Source organism: Triticum aestivum, chromosome 6B, assembly GCF_018294505.1.
Source record: "Triticum aestivum cultivar Chinese Spring chromosome 6B, IWGSC CS RefSeq v2.1, whole genome shotgun sequence".
NCBI lineage: Eukaryota > Viridiplantae > Streptophyta > Magnoliopsida > Poales > Poaceae > Triticum > Triticum aestivum.
Genome location: NC_057810.1, coordinates 344,881,776 through 344,892,871, shown reverse-complemented (window position 1 = coordinate 344,892,871; position 11,096 = coordinate 344,881,776).

Here is an 11,096-nt window from a genome sequence, read left to right as displayed (position 1 = left end):
CTCCCTCGATCCTCTACTAGATCAAGAGTTTGAGGGACGTCATTGAGCTGAACATGTGCTGAACAAGGAGGTGTCGTACTTTCGGTACTTGGATCGGTTGGATCATGAAGACGTTCGACTACACCAACCGCGTTAACTAATGCTTCCGCTTTTGGTCTAGGAGGGTACATGGACACACTCTCCCCCTCTCATTGCTATGCATCTCCTAGATAGATCTTGCGTGATCGTAGGAAATATTTTGAAATTTCATGCTACGTTCCCCAGTAGTGGTATCCGAGCCAGGCTTATGCATAGATGATTTGCATGAGTAGAACACAAAGAGTTGTGGGCGATAATAGTCATACTGCTTACCACCAAGGTCTTACTTTGATTCGGCGGTATTGTTAGATGAAGCGGCCCGGACCGACATTACATGACTGCATTGATGAGACTGGTTCTACCGACATGCTTTGCACACAGGTGGCTGGCGGGTGTCTGTTTCTCCAACTTTAGTTGAATCGAGTTTGACTATGGGCGGTCCTTGTTTAAGGTTAAAACAACACACTTGACAAAAAATCATTGTGGTTTTGATACGTAGGTAAGAATGGCTCTTGCTAGAAGCCCGTAGCAGCCACGTAAAACTTGCAACAACAAAGTAGAGGACGCCTAACTTGTTTTTGCAGGGCTTGTTGTGATGTGATATGGTCAAGACATGATTTGATATATATTGTAGTTTGAGATGATCATGTTTTGTAACAGAGTTATTGGCAACTCGCAGGAGCCATATGGTTGTCGTTTTATTGTATGAAATGCAATCGCCATGTAATTGCTTTACTTTATCACTAAGCGGTAGCGATAGTCGTAGTAGCAATAGTTGGTGAGACGACAACGATGCTACGATGGAGATCAAGGTGTCAAGCCGGTGACAATGGAGATCATGACGATGCTTCGATGATGGAGATCATGAGCACAAGATGATGATGGCCATATCATGTCACATATTTTGATTGCATGTGATGTTTATCCTTTATGCATCTTATTTTGCTTAGAACGTCGGTAGCATTATAAGATGATCCCTTACTGAATTTTAACGTACAAGTGTTCTCCTTGAGTATGCACCGTTGAAAGGATCGATATAGTTGACTAGAGGGGGGGTGAATAGGCAACTAACAATTTTTAGCTTTTCTTTACCAAATTAAACTTTGCATCAAAGTAGGTTGTCTAGATATGCAACTAGGTGAGAAACCTATATGATGCAACAACAATAAGCACACAAGAAAGCAAGGGATGGACCACAATAAATCATGCACAAGTAAAGGTAAGAGATAACCAAGAGTGGAACCGATGAAGACGAGGATGTGTTATCGAAGTTCCTTCCCTTTGAGGGGAAGTACGTCTCCGTTGGAGCGGTGTGGAGGCATAATGCTCCCTAAGAAGCCAATAGGGCCACCATATTCTCCTCACGCCCTCACACAATGCGAGATGCCGTGATTCCACTATTGGTGCCCTTGGAGGCGGTGACCGAACCTTTACAAACAAGGTTGGGGCAATCTCCACAACTTAATTGGAGGCTCCCAATGACACCACGAAGCTTCACCACAATGGACTATGGCTCCGCGGTGACCTCAACCGTCTAGGGTGCTCAAACACCCAAGAGTAACAAGATCCGCCAGGGATTAGTGGGGGGAATCAAATTTCTCTTGGTGGAAGTGTAGATCGGGGCCTTCTCAACCAATTCCTAGAAAACCAACAAGTTTGATAGGCTAGGGAGAGAGATCGGGCGAAAATGGAGCTTGGAGCAACAATAGAGCTTGGGGATGGAAGAGGTGAGTCTTCTTGGAGAAGAAGACCCCTTTATATAGTGGGGGGACAATTCCAACCGTTACCCACCACTCAGCCCGCGGCCCGCGGTACTACCGCACCACTGGAGCGGTACTACCGCACGGGCTTGCGGTACTACCGCGGAGGTCCGCGGTACTACCGTGGGCGCGGCAGAGCCTGGACCCGACCAGATGAGTACCGACACGGTGCGGTAGAACCACTGGAGCGATACTACCGCGACCCTGTGCGTTACTACCGCATGGGAACCACCGTCCAGGAACGGTAGGCACGGATATAAAAAATTACATCCGTGACTACATCCGCTGAGATTTTATCTATGCAAAAGTCCGACACGGTACTACGGCAAACCAGGTGCGGTACTACCGTGTAGGTTGCGGATGTAAAAAATTACATCCGCCCCTACTTCCGCTCATGCCGCTGTGCCTGGCCAGGCGGCACGGTACTACCACGCCAAAGCACGATACTACCGCGTAGGGCACGGATGTAAAAAATTACATCCGCCCCTACTACCGATTGTGTAGCAGCGCTAGACTAGAGCTCATGATACTACTGCTCAGAAGGAGTGGTACTACCGTGGGCGCCCATGGTACTACCGTGCCGGAGCCCGGTACTACCACTGGTGCATGCGGTAGTACCACTCTAAGGAGCAGTACTACCGCCAGCCTATGAATAGCAACACTAGGAGTCCTTCATTCTGCAGAGACACGGTGAGACAGACAAAGCTCCAAAGAGCCAAAGGAAAGGCGATGCAAAACGAATGTGTGTACGTGAGATTCCACCCAAACCTTTCCAACGCGGATCCCCTCTTAATAGTACGGCTTTCCTACGACTCAAATCCACCGAAAAGAAACGTAGAGAAACGCCGTCTTCAATAATCTTCGAGGGGCAACAAATCGTCTTGTGTTTAGTCATGATATATCTGAAAAGCTCAATGCACACGATTAGTTCGCAAAAGCATTGTCATCCATCACCAAAACTACTAAGGGATAAATATGCCCTTACAATCTCCCTTTTTGGTTGATTGATGACAATACGGGATTTGCACATAGGGATATAGAGTGAGGCAACAACAAATCCACAATCTATAAAATATAGATGGGCTCCCCCTAGATGTGTGCACTCTAGATATGTGCTTTGGACTGCACGGCACAGATACTAGGATCAACACTCCCCCTATATTTTATAGACAAGGCATCTCTTGCAACGGTAAAATCAACACTAAGCAAGTAGGCAAGAAGATGGATATAACTAGACATAAAGATAAGCAGGAGTGCATATGTCTTACACCATATGATAGAACTTAGTCTCACACACACAAACCAAACCAAAGCAAACGAAGTTCAACAGACCGAAAGCAAAGAGACAAGGCAAAACACACGACACACGACACGCAAATCCTACACTCTCTCCCCCTTTGGCATTGAGACACCAAAAAGGCAGAGACGGCACCTACGGCATAGGTGGTAGCTCAAGCGGAAAACGACTCCTCGTCGCCGGACTCAGCAGCAGGAATGGTCTCCTCCTCAGAATTAGTCCACTTGTAGCCCTGCTTAGCCATCCAGGCAGCCTCAGGGGTGATGTGCTTCTCAGATCCGCTAGACACCTCCTCGCCACATGCCCTCAAGATCCTCTTATCGCGATGGCGACTCTCCTTCTGAGCAACATGTGCCTTGTACTGACCCTGGGTCTGCATGCAGAACAACCTCTTCATCTTCATCTTCAGCTTCTTCACCCAAGAGGGCTCAGCAGAGGGAGGAGTGTACCCAACAGAGCAGTCTTCAGCAGCTTCCTCCTCCTCAATCTCCTCCTCATCCACAGCCATCTTGGCAGCCTCAGCAGCAGTGGTGGTGTTAGCCCATTGGCTCTTGATGCGGAGCTTGATGGGCTCATGACGAATCCAGCCTGGGGCTTCAAACCCATCATTGAGATAGAGCTTCTCCCAAGTCTTGGAGATCAAGTGAAACAGGTAAGGCCCATAGATGGGGACCTTACGGTTGAACACCGCAAACTGAAGCTCACACCACATGATATGTGAGACATCAAGTGGTTGAGTCTGAACCTGACGAGCCTCCTCACAAATGAGCATCATGTCAACACGGTAAGCATGCACCTGGCCCATGTCACCAATGCGCGGGAAGAGGGTGTTGTGGAAGATCTGATGCATGATGTCAAGGAAGGGGTTCAGCACCCATACCTTCTTCGTGCTAGGAAGTGTCTTCTGAACAAGGAAGGGCAGGAGCTTGTTCTTGTTGGTAGACTCAGACTTGGCATGAGGGCGAACTCCAACGAGCATGTCGAGCCTGGCATCTGGAACTTGAAGCAACTCCATGAAATCCGTCCATTTAGCAGTCATCCATTGACCATTGGTCACCCATGTCATGGTCCTTGCTTCATCGAAATCGAAGTGGACCGAAGCAAAGAACTGAGCCACAATTTCTGGATCAAAGTCCATGTGAAATGTAAGCATGTGCTCAATGCCGAACTGCTCCACCAGATCCAAGGCCTCTCCAAAGTAGACATGGTTCTTGTCCTGCCTCATATGATGCATGTCAATCCAGTGAACTTCCACGTAGATGTTCTTCTTGGCCTTGATCACATCTAGATATATAAGATTCTGCTACTTGGTCCAGAATAGATCATTGCCTCTAAAGTTAGCACGGGGATTCACATATGGGTTGATCTTCCTTTGAATAATAAACTCGGCCTGAGGCATCTTATCCATGCCCATGACGGGCTCCTTCTGCTTGGTGGCGGTGTGCTTGGTTCTGCATTGGGAGGCATTGGACCCCTCTGCAGCTTCATCTTTGTTGCGCAGCCGCTTTGACCCTGTGTCATGGCTGGTGTTCGAGCAACGAACATGGGAACCAGAGCCACCACCTAGACACGAAACACAAGAACACGCATGAAAAACAAGAAGGATCAATGCAAATGCCAAGGCCAAAGCCAAAAGAAATAGATAAGCAAGAGATTTGGATAGAAAAATAGCTCAAGATGCATCTACGGTAGTACCGAGCCGTTGTACGGATGTAAAAAATTACATCTGCACTAGCCGCAGTAGTACCGTGCCGGGGTGGCACGGTAGTACTGCGCCTGGAGTGGAAGTAATTTTTTACTTCCGCGCTCCAAGCGGTAGTACCTCACCAAGGAGCGGAAGTACCGTACGGAGTAGGCTACGAGCGAGGGTGCGGTAGTACCGCTCCAGGAGGAGTGGTATTACCGCACGGAACAAAACCGCTACAGGAGCCGCGGATCTAGATCTAGAACATCCACAAATCTAGATTAGTACTACCGTTGATCAACCTGAACTATTTTGACAATCCAAAAAGCATGCTTACTACACTACCACTCTCCTACAAATCCCTCTTGCACAGATTTAGCCAAAAATCTCATGAACACCACATGCAACTCCCCAAGACCTAGAAGCACAAGAATGGAAGAAAATGAGAGGAACTTGGGGAAAAACCTTGGTCCATGGCAAGGGGGCGAGGTGGGGAACGATCCCATCAGTCGGAATCCGAGGAGAGCGGACGGAGAAGGAGATCCGGCGAGGGCCTTCGGTGCCGTTCTTGGGTAGGAGAGAGAGAGAGACGTGGTGGGGAGTAGAGATGAATGGGTATGGGGGAGTTAGAACTCCCCCTGCCCCGCTCTTAACCCCCACCCGCTCGTGTGGGAGCGGTAGTACCACCCAGGTGGAAGTACCGCTCGTTGGGCGGTAGTACCGCCCTTCCAGCGGCAGTACAAAATTACTGCCACAATGGAAGCGGTAGTACCGTGCCCCTGGGAAGCAACTGTGCATGCACAGAGCCACCAACCCCTGTGGTAGTACCGTGGCTCGCCACGGTAGTACCGTAACCCCAAGAAAATGCAGGTTTCACACAAGAGGGAAACGACATTTGCAAGAAAACCTTCAAGACGCCGAACAACCAAGAGGCAAGCACAAACGACGACACAAACACGGCACAGAGAAAAGGCAAAATACAACGAGGACCAAAGCACTAACCACAACTCTCAGGAAGAGAGGGCGGTGGCCGAAGCCACCTATGTATGAGTCACTTGGTATGGCACCACGAAGAATTATCCTTGGGCCCATGACCAAGACTCATCTTTGAAGCACAAGTACCATCAAAAATGGCTAATGTGAAAGAGTTTGATCAATTTATGCATAATGAGGGGAAGGAAAGTTCATTGAGAGAACAACACTCCCCCTATGTCCATGCCTACATCTAGACAAGATAGCATGATGAGTATGGTGGGGTGTGCAAGGGTTCAAACCACATTTCTCAAATCAATGATATTTAGCTCATGCCTTAACTCGCGAAATCTTGCTTCATCCAAGGGCTTCGTGAAAATATCTGCAGGGTTATCATGAGTGTCGACATACTTGAGCTTGATCTCCCCTTGCCTAATGTGATCCCGGATGAAGTGATACCGAATCTCAATATGCTTCGTCTTGAAGTGTTGCACCGGGTTGAGAGAGATCTTGATGACACTTTCATTGTCACACCAAAGAGGCAATTCGTCACAAGTGACAACGGAATCCTTCAAAGTTTGCCTCATCCATAGGAGTTGAGCACAACAACTACCGGCAGCCACATACTCCGCTTCGGTGGACGAGAGAGATACACAACTTTGCTTCTTAGAAGACCAACTCACTAAAGAGCAACCAAGCAATTGGCACCCTCCGGAGGTGGACTTCCTATCCACTTTGTCTCCCGCCCAATCTGAATCTGTATAGCCCAAAAGATCAAAGTTGGCTCCTCTTGGGTACCATAAGCCAAAGTTTGGGGTATGAGCCAAATATCGAAAGATTCGCTTGACCGCCACAAAGTGGCTTTCCTTAGGTGCGGCTTGAAACCGTGCACAAATTCCCACACTCAACATGATATCCAGTCTAGATGCACAAAGGTAAAGCAGGGATCCAATCATGGAGCGATATACCTTTTGATCCACCGCTTTACCATTGGGATCAATGTCAATTTGGCATTTGACGGGCATTGGAGTGGAGGCCGGCTTGACATCACTTAGCTTGAATCTCTTGAGCATGTCTTGAGTGTATTTGGCTTGGTTGATGAAGGTTCCTTCTCTTCTTTGCTTGATTTCGAACCCGAGAAAGAACTTCAACTCTCCCATCATAGACATCTTGAACTTTGAGGTCATGAGAGCGGCAAATTCTTCATTGAAAGCTTTGTTAGGGGAACCAAAGATAAAATCATCAACATATAGTTGGCACACAAACAACTCCCCTTTGACCTTCTTAGTAAAAAGAGTGGGGTCGATTTTCTCGATTTCGAACCCACAATCTTGTAATAACTCAGTAAGATGCTCATACCACGTACATGGGGCTTGTTTAAGAGCATAGAGCGCCTTGTTGAGTTGGTACACATGATCAGGGAAATAGGGATCCTCGAACCCGGGGGTTGTTTGACGTACACCAACTCATTAATGGGACCATTAAGAAAAGCACTCTTCACATCCATTTGTTGCAACTTGAAATTATGATGAGAAGCATAAGCAATCAACAAACGAATAGATTCAAGGCGAGCAACGGGAGCAAAGGTTTCACCATAGTCGATACCCTCGACTTGGGAGTAGCCTTGTGCCACCAAACGAGCCTTGTTGCAAACAATGATCCCATGAGCATCTTGCTTGTTCTTGAATATCCACTTGGTTCCAATGACAGTATGATACCCGGTCGGCCTTGGCACTAATTTCCACACTTGGTTGTGCTCGAAGTTGTTGAGTTCTTCATGCATGGCATTGAGCCAATCCGGATCCTCGAGCTCCTCATAGACCTTCTGGGGTTCTAAACAAGAAACAAATGTGTGATGTTCACAATAGTTTGCTAATTGTCTACGAGTGCTTACCCCCTTTCTTAGGCTTCCAACCACATTCTCCATGAGATGACCTTTGGTAGTGATCTTGGAAGCGATCTTCACGGCACAACGCTCTAATTCCTCCTCGGATGTGAAAGGAGGAGGGGTGACTTGATCATCTTGAGCGCCATCTTGAGCTTGTTCTTGATCTTGAGCTTGCTTTTGATCTTGAACTTGCTCGAAAGGGAGAACTTGACCTTGGGCATCACTTGGTGGTTCACCACCATCTTGAGGTTGATCTTGCCCTTGATCTTGTTCACGAGGTTGAGGGCCTTCACTTTGTTCTTCGGAAGCATGTGGGTCTTGGGTTGGTGATGGCTCCACTTGAGTGGAGCATTGTCCTTCTCCTTCGGCCACAAGGGGTTCCTCAATGGGTAGGATATGACCAACACCCATTCTTCTTATGGCTTGGGGAGGAATTTCATCACCTACATCACAAGTACCACTTTGCTCCACTTGGGAGCCGTTATTCTCGTCAAACTCCATGTTACACGTCTCCTCAATGAGTCCGGTGGACTTGTTGAGGACACGGTAAGCATGAGAGTTTGTAGCATAACCAACAAATATGCCCTCATGAGCTCTAGCCTCAAATTTAGACAAACGAACACCTTTCTTGAGAATGAAACACTTACACCCGAACACCCGGAAGTACTTGAGGTTGGGCTTGTTACCGGTAAGTATTTCATAAGGAGTCTTGTTCAAGCCTTTGCAGAGATAGAGCCGATTGGATGCATGACATGCTGTGTTGATGGCTTCGGCCCAAAAGTTGTATGGAGACTTGAACTCCGCCATCATGGTCCTTGCCGCATCCATCAACGTCCGGTTCTTCCTCTCCGCGACACCATTTTGTTGAGGGGTGTATGGTGCAGAATATTGATGCTTGATCCCCTCATCACTAAGAAACTCATCCAAGGTGTAGTTCTTGAACTCGGTGCCGTTGTCACTCCTTATTGTCAAGATCTTTGCATCATGTTGACGTTGAGCTTCATTTGCAAAGTCGATGACGGTTTGTTGAGTCTCACTCTTCCTCTTGAAGAAATATACCCAAGTGTATCTTGAATAATCATCCACAATCACCAAGCAATACTTTCTACCCCCAAGACTATCAAAGGATGGAGGCCCAAAGAGATCCATGTGAAGGAGCTCCAAGGGTCTCTTCGAGTAGATGATAGTCGTGGGAGGGTGAGCCTTCTCATGTAGCTTTCCTTCGATACAAGCACTGCAAGCACGATCTTTGGCAAAACTAACATTTGTTAGTCCATGGACATGGTCCCCCTTGAGAAGACTTTGCAAAGATCTCATATTGACGTGGGCTAAACGGCGATGCCAAAGCCATCCCACATCAACTTTAGCCATTAGGCATGTCGCGGTCTTAGTGGGTCGCTCCGAAAAGTTAATCACATAAAGACCATTCTCGACATGCCCAACAAAGGCTACTTTAAGAGTCTTGCTCCACAAGAGGGCCACGGTATTGATATCAAAGAAAGTGGCAAAGCCCATGAGTGCAAGTTGATGAATGGAAAGTAGATTGTAAGCAAGGGACTCAACAAGCATGACTTTCTCGATCGTGAGATCATGAGAAATGAAAAACTTGCCAAGACCCAATACCTTAGAAGATGAGGCATCACCCCACTCGATGTTGGTGGGCATAGATGGAATCTTGTGCACGTCCACCACCAAGTCCTTGCTTCCGGTCATATGATTTGTGGCTCCACTATCGAGCAACCATGATCCCCCACCGGAAGCAAACACCTACAATAGATAAATGCTTAGTTTTAGGTACCCATTTAGTAATGGGTCCTTTGATGTTAGTAACAAGGGTCTTAGGAACCCAAATAGACCATTCAATGTACTCATAAGGAGAACCAACAAATTTAGCATAAACATGCCCATCACTAGCACGACACAACACATAAGAAGGGTTAAAGTCGCCGGCTTTGTCGGAAGGAGTGGCATTGCCCTTTTTGACATCACCACCCTTCACATTGTTCTTCTTCTCCTTAGGAGCACCCTCTCCCTCCTTCACAAAAGTTTGCTTGAGAGGGGGAGGTCGTTTGGTCTTGTCGTTCTTCTTCTTGTTCTTGGAATTGGGTGCGAACCCAACTCCCTCTTTGGCCACAACTTCCTTTTGATTGCTCAAAAGGTCATTGTGGTTCTTATCACCTTGTATGCACATCACAAGGCCTTTCTCAAGTTGCTCCTTCAACTTGGCATTCTCCTCCACAAGATGCACATGCTCACAACACGGGTTAGTAGCATTTGCATTATCAATTAATACCATATGAGGAAAAGTGGCTTTCTCCTTGGTTAGCTTCACTTGGAGTTGATCATGAGACTCCTTGAGGCTTGCATGAGCACCCTTCAAGACCTTGTGGGCCTTGTCGAGTAAATCAAACTCCTCCTTGAGTCTAGCATGGTCAACCCCAAGTTTAGCCTTCTCGGAGCTTAGCACACGAGATACAACAAGAGCATGATCAAGATCTTTCTTTAATTTAGCATGGTCATCGTTGTGTGACTCCTCAAGAGCCAAACGATGCACACGCTCTTCCTCAAGAGCATTAGAAAGATCCGATATCTCATCGGCATAGTCACGACTATGACCTTCCATCTTAGAGATGGTTTCTTCATGAGCCTCGATCATGTCATTGGCTTCACCAAGTTGTTCCAAGAGAGCAACGAAGTGCTTCTTGGATTTGCCCTTGAGCTTACTCATAAAAGACTCAAATTCATTTACCTCCTCATTAGACCCCTCACTTTCATCAATGCAATCCGTCAAGAGGGAGTATTAATGATGGTGGTTTTGATGTTGGGGGTTACCTTGTTGGTGTCTTTAGCCATGAGGCACTTGGCGGTGATGTTCTCGTTGGTTGAGTCGAAGAGGGATATCAGTGGAGTTGTGGCAATGGCAACGGAGGCCATGGCCACGGCTTCACTATCTTCATCATCATCATCATCCTCATGGTATTCTTCTTGAACCACCAACCCTCTAGTTGGAGTCTTCCTGGTGAAGTTGTTCTTGTTGGGGAAGACTTGGCTTTGTCTTTTCGGATGAGCTTGCCACCATTGTCTTCCCTCTTATCGTAAGGGCACTCCGCAAAAAAAATGGCTCACATTGCCACAATTGTAACATGTTCTCACACGTTGCTTGCCCTTGAAGCTACTTGAGTTATTCTTGTTGAAGCTTGGCCTTGTGTTCTTCTTGCTCCAAAATGCCTTGAAGCAAGATCCATGTGTTCATGATAATCATACTTAGTATCTTCGGGGTTGCTCTCATCATCTTCCTCATCATCCTCTTCTTCCACACTAACCTTGGCCTTCAAGGCAAGGTTGGGATTCTTTGCTCTTTGAGAACATAACACCGCATTGTCGGCGGTCTTGTCCAAGATGCTCATAGCCACAAAC